Source organism: Rhipicephalus microplus, unplaced genomic scaffold (genome assembly GCF_043290135.1).
Source record: "Rhipicephalus microplus isolate Deutch F79 unplaced genomic scaffold, USDA_Rmic scaffold_27, whole genome shotgun sequence".
NCBI lineage: Eukaryota > Metazoa > Arthropoda > Arachnida > Ixodida > Ixodidae > Rhipicephalus > Rhipicephalus microplus.
Window position 1 is genome coordinate 1,429,492 of NW_027464600.1, and position 12,890 is coordinate 1,442,381.

General features: G+C 48.9%; 1 pseudogene; it reads left to right on the forward strand.

Moving 5' to 3' along the window:
* LOC142786650 (metabotropic glutamate receptor 5-like) overlaps positions 1 to 12,441 on the forward strand; it is a 147,152-nt pseudogene extending 134,711 nt beyond the window's left edge.
* The last annotated feature ends 449 nt before the right edge of the window (positions 12,442 to 12,890 follow it).

Below are 12,890 nucleotides of genomic sequence, written 5' to 3' on the forward strand. Positions count from 1 at the left end.
CGAATAGTGTCCACTAAAGATCTTTAGCATCAACATCACGCGATGATCTGGCTTCCCGGCCGTTTCAGCATTTTGTGCTTGTTCTTGAGGCGGCTTCTGTTGAGACTCAACAGGTCGCGTAGGCGGCTTCTGTTAAGGTTCAACAGATCGTCTAGGCTGAAGGGGTGGTTATTCCTTTGGAGAGAAAGATCTTCCAGCATCTTCTCTTTCAGCGCTGATGTTTGCCGTGCTAGGAGCCGCGCTTGTCAATTTCACTTGAGTTTCTGACTTTCTCGTTAGATTTTGCACTGTCCTTCGTGAGGGCCTTCGACGATGACGGTGCCTTCGCCTTACTTTTTGCGCAGCTTCTCTGTGAGTCTAGTTGTCTCGCACCATTTGCCTCAGAATATAAATCTCTTTCTTAATCTGAGGACAGTCCTTCGAGGAAGCACTGTGAGCTTCTTGGCAGTTGGAGCATTTCAACGTAGTTGCATTACAGTCGTCTTCTGAGTGGTGTTCAGCGCATCGGCGGCACACTGGAATTTCTGCAAACGCCATTTACGTGGCCAATCTTCTGGCACTAGAAACACTGCATAGGCTTCGGAATAAATGGGCGAACCTTGTGACGGAAATGCCCAACCTTCACGTAAGAGGGAAGACAGTCACCCTTGAATGTTAGTCGCACACAACGAGAGTTGCCTAGGCGACCAGCATTCACAATGACGTTAATTTCACTCACTGGTTTTATCAGTACAGAAAGATCTTCATTGGCGATTTCACTGTCTATGTCATAGATAACTCCTGTTACGGTGTCACCATTCGTTGGTATGATGGATCGGACTTTGATGTTTCCCAGCTCGGACACATGCTGTAGCGTGTTCAGTGCACTCGGGTTCCTCACGTCGATTGCCAAAATATTCTTCCTCGTGTTTATCCTGATGTCCTTAATCTCGTTAGGCACAATGTTTTCAAGGTACAAGGACAGTGCTTGCCTGTTGAGGAAGCGTAGATTGGCAGTAGTAGTCTGCGACACAAACAGAATGGAGTGAGGCCATCGCTGAGGCACTGTACTCACAGTGGCTGTACTTGATGCCGTGATGCGTTCATGATTCTTCGTTTGGCCTTGCGGTAGAGCACAGGTTCGAAGTCGTTTTCCGAGGACTCGTAGTCTGATGCAGAGTACAGCTCGGTGTCCTCGCTCTCACTAGATGGATTACCACGCTTTCTTGAAGCAATGCCCGTGGATGAACTGGTACTGAGCGGGATCTCCGGGGATCGTACATCCATGACCATGATGTAGGGGGCTGGAGACCCCGCTGTTGCGCTGTGTAACGCAGAAAAAACAGCACAGACCGCAAGATGTGTTCCACAAGAGAATCACTTCGTCTTCCTTCTCTCGACCTGAAATGGAATATTTGGTGGTAATCTATGTTTGCAAATGGCAACCTTCTTACGTGCAGTGCCATGAATACAGTGAAGTAGTATATACCATGAACTCGAGGTGGTTAAATGTGGGAAGTAGACACGAAGCGCTACCCGTAAGAAAGTGTGCGTGTGCCACCTCTCGTTTATTCCTGGGAATGTCCGCTGGATGGCGGTGCATATGCGGAATATAAGATGAAAAGATGCGAGATGGTGGTACTTGGAGTGTTGAATAGATGAACGAATGGGTACACAGACAGATGCATGGACGGACTCACAGATGCCTGCACCGACGGATGGACTCATGGATGGACGCAGGGGCGGATGCATAGATGAACGCAGGGACGGCCGCAAAGATGTACGTGCGGACGCACGAACAGACGCACGCACAGACGGGCAAATGGACGCACGGACGGTCACACAGACGGACGCATGGACGGACGGAAGCAAGAACGAATGGACGGACGGATGCTTCGCCCCACTCTCCGGCATTCACTCCGTGGATGTGCTGCCATTTTTTTAAATGCGAAGCATTTCTTAGCGAACTTCGGTGACTTTGAGCGTATCTATCTAGCCGCCTACAACTTTTAGCTCTCCTGGCCGTTTGGATAATGGTATCGATACGAAACTTGGTATGGTATAACATCACAGTATGACGAGCATATTTAGCCAGTCGTAACATGAAAATGATGTGTATATTATTATTGTAATGATTTACATTTCATGGTCTTGCTGCTCTTGTGGCGGTGTTGTTCTCATGACATGTTGCAAAACCGGTCTCGTAAGACATGATTGCATGGCAAACACAAGCGACAGAACCTAACATGAAAATTATGACATGGGTGTCATGTACTGACACGACTACATGCTGTGGTCATGATGCGCTATCGGCCATTTCGCTGGCGTCACATAAACAAAATTTGGTATTACGGTTCCTGAATGGATGACGAAGGTATCCAACTGGTGCAAACATGGTAATCATGAGATGTGTGTCATGTAACAAAATGACTACATTCCATGCTCATGATGCGCTCGCGACCGTTTCGCTAGATTCACAAGTACGAAATTCGGTATTACGTGACGCGAACCAACACATAGGTAGATGACACACCCAAGCATGATAATCACGACATGCGTGTCATGTAAAACATGACTACATGCCACACTCACGATGCGCTCGCGGCCGTTTCGCAAACTTCACATATGCCAAGTTTGGTATTAAGTGACGTCAATGGATGACGAAGGTGTGTGACTGGTTCAAACATAATAATCATTAGATGCGTGTCATGTGACAACATGACTACATGCCACAGTGAAGGCGCTAATACATTTCGACATGACATGGTGCGAGTGCTCGCAGGCGTTCATTTCGTCGCGTCACGCCGGCGTTGCCACGCCAGGCGCCGGTTCTGCCATGTGTACTCGCAGGCGCGCGCCGAGCCGCGTAGCTTTGACGCATGCGTGTTTCAGCGCGTCCGTAGTTCCTCCGTCACGAAAAGAGAGAGACGCAGTGTTGTCCGTGTAAGGCATCGGTGCGAAATGCAGCATGTTGCATTTCACGCCGGTTGCCATCGGGCTGCGCCGATGGATGCTGGTCGCGCCTGGCGTGAGATTATAGAGTTCTCGCGTTTTGCTAACGTAGCGTCGTTGTGCCCAGCGTTCCCGTGCGTCAACCTTACGTTGGAGTATATTGGACCCTTCATGATGCAGTCTAAGCCGTTTCGCTAGCTCCACAAATACCAAGTGTGGCGTTACGTGACGTCAATGGATGACGAAGTTATATGACTGGTGGAAACATGATAATCATGAGACGCAACATTACAACATACCACGCTTATAGCGTGCTCGCGGCTGTTTCGCTATCTCCAGAATACTAAACTTGGCATCACGTGACATGAATAGATGACGAAGGTAAACGACACATCTAAACATAATAATCATGACACGGTAGTCGTGTACGGCATAACATACCTCCACCTCTTGACGTTGTGCTGCTTTGAAAGTGGCATGTCAATCTTCCTCATTTGTGCTTCGCATATCATCGGTTCCCTGTGTACGTGGGATCTATCAATTTTTTTTTCTAAACACAGTATCCGAAGAAACACTATCATTTTTGAACCTTAATCGCGTATCTACATACATCGCTGCAGATGTCGTTAGAAGACGATACTCTTCTGCCAGCCTTCTTTCGTACATAGCGTCGCATTTTAGGTGCATTCTAAGAAACACTAGCTTGTTTAGAGTTACGTATGTGAGTGTTTTCTAGTAAAGGAACACATCACCAAAGATTTACGTATTGATATTGCTGGTCGGGAATGCGTTATATTAGCTTTTTTTCATCTACAATGCTCATAAGAATGAGTGCAACCACCAGTTAAAGATGGCTCTGGGCGTTGAACAAGTGCTTAAAGTTTGGCCAAGTGGCTTCAAGGAATCGTTTCGTTTGACAGACAGACATACAGAAAGACCAAATGTAAAGTATCCCAAGGAAAGCTATCGTCTTTAAAATGACCAATTGTTAAGTGGCACGTCGATACACTGTTCATTACCTAAAGGCAGAAAAGAGGAAGAAAAGATGAAGAAATCTACAAGGAAAAGGGCAGGCACTGTTAAAGAAGACATCGTATAGAATCGCATCTAAACGTGGTGATTAATGAAACGCATTTTGTTACTTAAAATAGCTACAGAAGTGCCACTCACGCACATGTCTTGTTCACAATCCTATATCTGAGTTTCTTCTAACATCTCTCGTTTCAGTTCTGTGTCTCCGCAACTTACTACTACCACATTCCTAAACCATGGGAAACAATCGCATACTTCAGAATTTAAATCGTGCTTTGACGCCTTTCCTGAAATAAGCACCTCTGGTAATGTCGTATCCAGTTATTAAGGCACTGAGCAGTCTGCCCAAAGTAAACAAGACCTCAGCCTAATTGGATTTTGCACACAACGACATACGTTCACTCGACATACTGGTATTCGTGTTTGTTAGTGCAGCGTTTACTTGTTAGAGTGCTTGGGACGCGTCTGCACTATTTTGCTAATTTACATGGTGCGGAAAAAGAAGGTCTGTCTGCTTCAGAAGGTCGCTTCAGCACTGTGAAGGCTAGAGGCCCCTTAACCAATAGGAAGGGCGCTTAGCTCATCCACATGTATTCATTCGCGCCGTGTCGTCTTCCCACCGTATTCATGGCGCCTGCGTAACGAACTGTAGTTATTATGTCTAGTTTGTTAACTTAAAAATGCAGTAAAGCTATTAAATAAGCAAGAACACCGGGAACATCAAGAAGGTTGAATAGGTTGCTCTGCTGAAAATTGTTAAAATTTTATCCCGGCGGATAACTTCACTTTGTGGCCGTTTCTCTCCGACGCTGTTCGTGGCTCTCGTAAGTCTGTTTCTGCATCGTCGCGTTCCTTCGCGTCTCCCGCTGCAACGCTCCTTTTCTCTATTTTTCTTGTTTCTGCCGAAGGATGACTACCTTTACCTGCGCAAGCGTGCGGCTTTCTTACACCCCGTAGCTTTGGTAGTGCAGAACCCAAGCGGTGAAACATAGTAAACAAACTGCGAGATTTTTCAAGTTATGTGACAATTTGTGCACATACGGGACCATCTCGTACGCACGCCTTTTCGGCGTAGCACGTATACGTCTACAGCATGCTCCTAGCGAAGCTGATTAAGCAGAGTTTCTGCGACCTCAAGATGAACAGAATAGGAGTGCCCTGCCTGTTGCAATCGTACAGTTTGGAGACTGAAGCTCTCCGTTAACCTGCGTGGACAAGACTTCAGAAGGGCTGACCTGAGACATGATTTGGCGATTACCCTTTTAATGACCTTGGGATTTGTGGAACCACAGAGCAGTATGGTTCTTTTTTTAGTGCCGAAGCTTCTTAGAGCGACACCCGTTCGTCCCTCGTAGCCGTTGTAGTAGTTTGTAACAAGTATAACATTTTGACCTCCAAGGTGGCGCCGATGAGAGATTTCTTCAGTGCGTTGTTGAACAATAAAAGATAGTGTTTAATGTGCATGCTAACGGCTGCTGAGAGGCAATGAGAGACAGGAGAATTTGGCTTTTAGTTAACGCGCACGCTGCGAATTTTTTATTGTTCAACAACGCACAGAAGGCAAGAAAGGGTTGCTACGTTATACTCGCTGGGCGTAACCTCCTAGGTTTTAGAAAGGCTTAGCGAGCGTTGGGCCGCAGTGCCATGAATACAGTGAACTAGTATATACCATTAACTCGAGGTGGTTAAAGGTGGGAAGTAGACACGAAGCGCAAGCCGTAAGAAAGTGTGCTTGTGCCTCCTCTCGTTCAGTCCTTGGAATGTCCGCTGGATGAAGGTGCTTCTATATGAGGAATATATGATGAAAAGATGCTAGAAGGTGGTACTTGTGGTGTTGAATTGGTGGACGAACGGACACACAGACAGATGCATGGACGGACTCACGGATGGCTGCATGGACGGATGGACGCATGGAGGGACGCAGGAGCAGATGCATGGTCGAAAGCAGGGACGGACGCACAGATGAATGTGCGGGCGCACGAACGGATGCACGCACGGACGAGCGGATGGACGCATGGGCGGCCACACAAACGCATGCATGGATGGACAGAAGCAAGAACAAATGGACGGACGGATGCTTCGCCCCACTATCCATCATTCACTCCGTGGATATGCTGCCATTTTTTTGGTTCTCCGATTGTAAGCCCAGAAGATGGGATCACCTTGGTTAAAAAAGTGTCGAAGATAAAAATATTGAATGAAGCGGGCCTGTTGTAAGACGAACTTGAACTTCAGCATGAAAGAGGCTGTCCAAACACATCTACGATTGACGTAGCCAGTAGCGGTAGTCCAGTAATTGAATCTGCATTTAAAATGAGTGAAAAATCGTCCACGCATCTGAAGACCGTTACTTCGCCTAGATCGGCTTCGCCAAGTAAGCTCTTAAGATGAATGTCAAACTTGGTGTGGTGTGGTACAGCCTGGTATCATGGTCCGGACTGGGTTTAGACTGTTGGTCACGACTACCGCCAATTTTCTTCGGATTCGCAAGCGTCTAGACCTGCCGAAGAAATTACGACGAAACGTCATCAGTAAGATATGTATGCGTGTTCGTTGGCCTTGTTGTCTTTGTGTTTTCTGCGCGTTTTCTGTGCATTTTTTGCGCTGTAGTGCACCAGAACTTTGTTCCCTAGGCACAAAATTCTTGGCCACTGCATCCAGTGATTTATCGGTGGCGTTGCTTTTCGGGAGAACGACAAATTGAGTACTCCCCTAGGAAGCTGGCCAGTTTTAAATATTCGTCTGCTTTGTTTTTGTGCAGAGGAAATAATAAAGAAATAGCAATAATGTGGCACATCTCGTTGTAGTCAACGCATACGGATAGCGAGGTTTTCGGTTCGCGTTCCAGCGATGCTAATGCAATTACATTGTGCATTGCTCTGGAGTTGAACTGGCTTGGTTAGAGTGATTCATAAGAAAAACTCAAAGCATCGTGGAAGACATGTGTCGGACTTAAAACAAAGCGCAAAACAAAATAAAAAATGGAGTGAAGCTTGTGTGAGGCCTTCGGGGCATTTTGCGTAACGGCATGTCACGTATGCGATGCACTGCACGAATTAGTGAATATGAAAAATTGCAGTAAGAACACCGAAATTAGTTTATTGCAATTAGTGTAGACGAAACTGTTTTTCATCTCTACTAAAATATTTTGCACCGGAATACATGTTGTACTTGCGCAGTTCTAGACTAGAGTAAGCAAAGCTTTGTGTCATATAGCATTTGTCGCCGTGTCACATGAGTCATTCGCTCTACTCTTGGGTATCCATGTTAAGTTCTGAAAACCGCGCATAGTACCTGACCAACGCTAACCTGCGTACATTATTCTAAAACTGTCTATTCCTGATATAATTTTGAATGACTCGCGGAAGTCTGAACAAGTTATGCATCAAATCGAAACCACAGAACATTGATAATCAATAAGAAGAATAAGCCCGCCGAACTTCACATACTACCAACCCCTATGCTTTCTGGTAGCTCAGGGCTCCAGATTGTCAGCGAAGTCAAACAAGCAGCGCGTTCTTGTCATCGTACTACGTAATCTACTTCGACGCTGAGCAACTCCACCCTCATTCCACTTCTTCTCTCCGGTGGTAGTAGTATCTATAGCTCTGTTATATATAAACGAGTTCTATACCTTTTCGTTTGCTGCTATTCGTAGTTATATTTACACTGTATTCGGCCGGCAGCACCGTCACCCCCGGAAGCTTTTCAGGCCTGCGCGTCACGTGACGTGACGTCGACGACGTCACATCGCGCCGGCCGGCCGGCCGCCCTTCGCTGGGTGGCTGCGCCAGCCGCGAGCGCCCTTCACGCCTACCGACTCGGGCGAGGTTCCTTGACACCATGTCCGCACGATGTATCAAGGTATCCATTGATTGTATGGTTTAACGCGCCGACGCAACGCAGGCGATGAAGCGCGCCGTAGGGGAGAGCTCAGGATCAAGTTTTACTACCTGGGAATCTTTATTGTGTGCCGAAATCTCGTACACACGGGCGTTTTTGCTTTTCGCCTCCATCAGAAATGCGGCCGCCGCAGCCGGGTATCGAAACTGCGCCCTAGTGCTCAGCAGCGCTACGCCTTAGCCACTGAGCCACCGTTGCGGGGGAATTATCAAGGTATCAAGAAATAATGAATATCGTGAATGGAATAATGCGTATTTATTTATCGCAGCCAGACGCCGTCTGTACAAATATCACAGTGCACATTGTTCTCGGTCCAGGCAGACGACAGGCAACACAAGATGTTGCGCTTAATGCTGAAAATATGCCAAAAGTACAAAACACAATATCTTGCCACATAAAACTCAGAAAACAAAACAGATTGTAACAGCAAAAACATCCCCGAGCTTTGGAACAGAAAAAGCACACTTTCATTTAAATTGTAGGTTAGAGGAAAACATACCATTCGTTCATCATAGTAGCAGTAGCAACACAAGGTATCAGGTTCAAACACTTGCCAAAGAATACAATACAAAAGAACACTGGTGACTAAATTGTGGTCCACAGCATGATAAATGACAGAAAGAAAAGTACTTGTACTGCCACAGGTAGGTGCATGTCCTAGGGAAAAAATCAAACAAAAATCTAAGAAAAGAACAAATCACAGTGCACAACATGTCTGTACACAGAGTGCACAAGTAAAGTGTACACAGCTTAGGTACCAAAACGGACTGTACAACTGCTACAGTGGGCACCGAGGCAGTTCGAGTTAAAAAAAAAAGAAAAAAGTACAGCACCTTTAAAAGCTAACAACTTGTAAAGAGATACAAAACTGGAAACAAGGCTCAAACAAGGGAATGTATTGCTTGAGCCAGGTGGCAATAAGTGCAGCGCTCCTCAGACAGCATCGACAGGTTGTTCAAAATTTCCAACAAGGAACTTACTTTTTGAACTGAGTCTGGTACAACAGCGCTACCAAGGTTCTTGATTGGTGAACCTTGATAGCAGGCAAAGACTTCAAGGTTTGCAAACACGGTCAATGACGCATTCAAACAAGGTTCACGATAGTCGATAATGTTCAAAAACATGGAGCACTCTTCTTTATGAATCACAGTCCACTTTAGAGACACTGACACCCCTTGCAGGCGAGCCCTTAGTTCTTCGAGGGACGAAAACCGGTCTCGTTTTTGCTCCGCTTCATATGACGCCAGCGACTTTTCTACAGCACGGGCGAGTTGGGAGGCTTCTTGTCGGCTCCTCTTGGCGTCAGGGGTTTCTCTCGTGCTCTGGTCTCGTACTGATAGGTAGGACGGACAGCCGGAAAATACCGTTGGGACAGATCCAGGACGCAACCGTGGTACTGGGAGTGCAACTTCAATAACTCTCCCTGTCCTTGGATCCGTCTACGATGTCGTCTTCTCAATGCATGAAGCGTCGAAATGATTCGCGCACACCTGCAAAAACGTTTCAAGAACGTCTGAGACGCCACTTCTCAAAAGAAAAAAATGCGCTCCCGTTTGCATGACCGCGTTTACAGTCCGTGTAGCTAAAACAAAGTCTACCTACGTTTCGCAAGCATCTAAATAAAAGCGCTGCGCTAAGCGGTACAAGCAACATGAAAGGAAACACGGGAGCGTGATGTCACCGCACTCCACGAAGCGCTTCCACCGAGAGCTTGCAAGAATGGACGACACCACGGCACTGTTAGTGAACAAAGCGCAGCTGACCATCCTTGCTGCGAACGTGCCTTTCTGGGCGATTCTCATCCACTGCTGGCGTCAGCGCTTCGCGAGGCCCGGCGGCCACACGCTCAAGTATTTCCCATCATAGGTGATTTCTACCCGAACAAGCAACGACAAGCTAAGAACAGGAGCATCTCAAATTCTTACCTTAGTGCACGAAGTCGGCGCGAAGTCCTTCCTAGGAATGGCGCGTAGCCATTGTTTGAGAGCGTCGGCGTCTTTAGGGAAGGAAAACACTTGTATCTTCTTTCCTGTTTTGTAGTTGCCGGTGCATCCGGGTACACAACACTTATTCGGCATTGTCGCATCACTCCAGCATCACGCACGGAAACGAAATTGCCGCAAAACAACAACGGAAAGCAACAAACGTGAAACACCGTCAACACCACGCCGCCGAACCGTCACCACCGCCGCCCGCGCTGCGCTCGCTGCCGCTGCGGCTTCCCCGAGAGTCGGCCGGCCGGAAATGACGTCAAATTGCTGGGCGCAGGCCTGAAAAGATTTTCCGGGGGTGACGGCAGCACGCGCCAGTGGCAGCTTCACAGCTGCCAACGTGGAGCCTCTGCTACATGCCTCATCCTCTGTTCGCGCCCGAGGACACGGTCGTCCCTTCTCGTGTATCACCCTTTCCTCCTCTCCATTGTCCCTCGCAGTCCATGTTCGGTAGCTTGCTGCGTGCCATCGATCTATGCCGAAGCCAAATGGTTGTTTGCGGAAGAACCAGATTAGCGTGGCCTGTGTTCTTGTTTCGCGTATTCTTGTCTACCGCGTTTCGTAGCAGGAAAACTTGCGCATATTTAACGGTCGCGCCGCGCGTCCAATCACTGGAAACTGCGCCGCCATGCGGCGAGGCTGCATGCATCTGTTTGTGTGCGTGAGTGTGGGAGGGGGGCGGTAGTCTGAGGCTAAACTACGACACGCTTACGGACAAGAGCGTTGCGTCCCTTCTTGACATGTGCAATACACTGTTACAATGAATTGTTGTAAGCAGGAAAAGAGAAAAACTTGCGATCTTGGTACCTGCTGCGTAAACTTCACGTTTAATGAACTATCGTGGCTTAGACATGATAACATGGCCTCGTTTTAAGCACAATCAAAGAAAAAGAAAACCGATGTAACGCACTTTCGTTTGTTAGTTCTACCTTACTCTAAAACTACCGCAACTCCCTTAATCAGACCCTAGTCCGCCTGGTGGTCGCAAGTAGCGCAGCGCAGCAGCAGTACTTTCTACAAATGAATTTATTAGATTGGGTAGACTCTTATGGCGTCTCCCAAAACACAGGACACTGCGCCGTGGGTGACATCCACGTGATGACCAAGAGACCGAGCCCTTCAGCCACTTCGAGAGTTTGGTGGGGAGACCAGAGTTGTTGATATCACTACCATGCTTTGATTGATTGATATGCGGAGTTCAACACTCCGAAACCACAATATGATTATGAGAGATGCCGTAGTGAAGGGCTCCGGAAATTTCGACTACCTGTGGTTACTTGCATGCTTTCGGTGTAGTGTAGTGATTAGTATTGAATGTCATTGTTGAAACACAAATATAGTCTCCCTTTCGCAAACGAATTGTAATACCGAAAGGAGTTTTTTGACCTGACCTTTCACGTGTTTGATGCAGAAACCACACTGCAGAGACAGTCATCAAACCGCCGCCGACACGAACCAAGAGCCTCAACTTGCTGGAGCGTTTCCGGGCGAGCAAGCAGGATCGCATCGCAGCCAGCGTAGCCCAGCACATCCGGGCCGTGCGAGCCGCCGAGGCGCTCGACCGACGCACGCACCTGCGGCACTCAGTCGAGCCGCTGTTCGGCACCACAACCAAGGTGCCCGCGCAGCGCACCTCCTCCGACTCGCCTCCCGGCGCCCACGAGCGCCGTAGGCTGGTGCAGCAGCAGATCGCGTACGGCGCCGCGTCGGCCTCGAAGCGCGAGGTCTCCTGCCAGACGACGGACGACCTGGTCGAAATGTGGATGCCCTGCCTTCGCAGGCGCATCGCGCGCTCCGAGACGCTCATGTCGACCTTGTCGCCCGACGACGAAGACGACGTGGCGCCCGGTCTCCGACACCGGAAGCTATGCCGTCACGTGCCCTCCGTTAGCGACGACGAGGTTCTGGACGTCGTGTTCCGCGGCGGTAGCTCGCAGCAGCAGCATCACCACCACCTACCGGGCGGCTCGGTCCGGTATGGTCGCAGCGTTTCCAGCAGCGGTGGTGCTTCAGCGGCCTTCAAGAGCGACGAGTCCCTGCTGGAAGGCGCTTCCTCGATCGTTGAGGAGAGTGCCAGCAGCGGCAGCGAGGACGCCGCCGTCTACAAGAACATTATCATCAGCCTCGGAAGCCCCGACGCGGTGCGAGTGCGTCAGACTCCAGCATCTCCGGTGATAACGCCCCGTCGCGGCAGTAGCGGTGCCAGAAGCATAAATAGCGGCGAAGACGCCATGGCCGCTGCGTCGACGTCTTCGTCCCCGTGGGCCGAAGTGTCGGCCCAACTACTGCTCAGGTCGTACAATGGCAATGCTCAAGGGACCGGCCAACAGCCCACGTACTGGGCCGGCCCATCGTCAGGATGCTCAGGCCAAGAACGCTTCGGCAAGTGAATGGTTCGGCTTTCTCTTCGATGCCCCTTACTGCTGTGGCTACAACAGTAGCCATTTCAAGGTACCGTCGAGTGGTTTGCAGAATAGGTGTTTGTTTGTTTTCTACTTCTGTGAACGTGTCTCACCCGGCGCTTCTTAATATTCCGGTGAAACTTTTCTATCTATCGAGGCCAACTTTCTCAAGTCCGAGACCTTCCCCCTTCCCCCCCCCCCCAAAATGTCTACAGTTTTCAGACGGGCACCCCTCGGCAAACGTGTGAATCGCTATACGGCAGCGGACGGCGGGTGGTTCTGCTACCGCTGCCCTTGTTGATGTTCTTTTGTGTGTTCTGCGCATTTTGTGGGAGCAGCGTGTGCGTTCCAAATGAAACGCCCGCGAATCGTGCCGCTCAAGAGTGTCATCACTTCTTTACTTCGGCTCCCAAAGCCTGTCTTCCCGTGTCGTGGGAGAGCACATGCGACATCCGAGAACCTATCTCTCACGCGATTATGAATGTGACCTCTGGCAGCCTCTACCCCACAGCCTATCGTGGTCGACCGTGTGTTCCTGCTTCAATAGGCAAGTGAAAGACAGCCCGTTTCATTGCTGGGTGCACGTGGGAAAACCCTTTCCGTGCGTGTTACGAAATGTCTACACCGTTTT